Consider the following 1564-nt stretch of genomic DNA (forward strand, 5'->3'; position numbering starts at 1 on the left):
TGAATCCAAGTATCTAGTTCACTAATGAGCAAGGGAGGTTCACTTTCCCAAGTCTCATTACCAAACAGCTTGGCATTCAGCTTCATGATAGCTCCTAAATATTGAGCAACTTGCTCTCCAGTCACATCTTCATCCTCTTCAGAGGAAGAATAGTCTTCAGAGCTCATGAATGGCAGAAGGAGATTTAATGGAATCTCTATGGTCTCTGTATGGGCTTCAGATTCCCTTGGATCCTTAATGGGAAACTCCTTCTTGCTTGAGGGACGTCCCAGGAGGTCTTCCTCACTAGGATTTTCGTCCTCTTCCTCCCTTGTGCATTTGGCCACATTGATCACATCAATGGCCTTGCACTCTCCTTTTGGATTTTCTTCTGCATTGCTTGGGAGAATACTGGGAGGAGTTTCAATGACTTTCTTACTCAGCTGGCCCACTTGTGCCTCCAGATTTCTAATGGAGGATCTTGTTTCATCCATGAAACTGAAAGTGGCCTTTGACAGATCAGAGACAATATTGGCTAAATTAGAAGTGTTTTGTTCTGAATTCTCTGTCTGTTGCTGTGAAGATGATGGATATGGCTTACTATTGCTCAGCCTATTGCGTCCACCATTGTTAAAGCCTTGTTGAGGCTTTTGTTGATCCTTCCATGAGAAATTTGGATGATTTCTCCATGATGGTTTATAGGTGTTTCCATAAGGTTCACCCATGTAATTAACCTCTGCCATGGCAGGGTTTTCAGGATCATAAGCTTCTTCAGAAGCTACCTCTCTAGTACTGTTGGATGCATGTTGCAATCCATTCAGATTTTGAGAGATTATGTTGACCTGTTGAGTCAACATTTTGTTCTGAGCCAATATGGCATTCAGAGCATCAATTTCAAGAACTCCTTTCTTCTGAGGTATCCCATTATTCACGGAATTCCTCTCAGAGGTATACATGAACTGGTTGTTTGCAACCATGTCAATGAGTTCTTGAGCCTCTTCAGGCGTTTTCTTCAGGTGAATAGATCCACCTGCAGAATGGTCCAATGACATTTTCGAAAATTCAGAGAGACCATAATAGAATATATCTAATAGGGTCCATTCTGAAAACATGTCAGATGGACATCTTTTGGTCAACTGCTTGTATCTTTCCCAAGCTTCATAGAGGGATTCACCATCTTTTTGTTTGAAGGTTTGAACATCCACTCTCAGCTTGCTCAGCTTTTGAGAAGGAAAAAATTTATCCAAGAAGGCTGTGACCAGCTTATCCCAGGAGTCCAGGCTATCCTTAGGTTGTGAATCCAACCATATTCTAGCTCTGTCTCTTACAGTAAAAGGGAAAAGCATGAGTTTGTAGACTTCAGGATCAACTCCATTTGTCTTTACAGTCTCACAGATCTGCAAGAACTCAGTTAAAAACTGATAAGGATCTTCAGATGGAAGTCCATAAAACTTGCAGTTTTGTTGCATTAAAGCAACCAGTTGAGGCTTAAGCTCAAAGTTATTGGCTCCAATGGCAGGAATGGAGATGCTTCTTCCATCAAACTTGGATGTTGGCTTTGTGAAGTCACCAAGCATTCTCCTTG

The 1564-nt window shown here is 41.6% G+C and overlaps 1 non-coding gene across 1 annotated transcript; it reads left to right on the forward strand.

Moving 5' to 3' along the window:
• The first annotated feature begins 1089 nt into the window (after positions 1-1089).
• On the forward strand, positions 1090-1193 carry LOC112714169 (small nucleolar RNA R71). Its single transcript, XR_003159124.1, has one exon. It is a non-coding gene; the product is annotated as a small nucleolar RNA R71 (small nucleolar RNA).
• The last annotated feature ends 371 nt before the right edge of the window (positions 1194-1564 follow it).

The sequence above is a fragment of the Arachis hypogaea genome, chromosome 9 (genome assembly GCF_003086295.3).
Source record: "Arachis hypogaea cultivar Tifrunner chromosome 9, arahy.Tifrunner.gnm2.J5K5, whole genome shotgun sequence".
Lineage (NCBI taxonomy): Eukaryota > Viridiplantae > Streptophyta > Magnoliopsida > Fabales > Fabaceae > Arachis > Arachis hypogaea.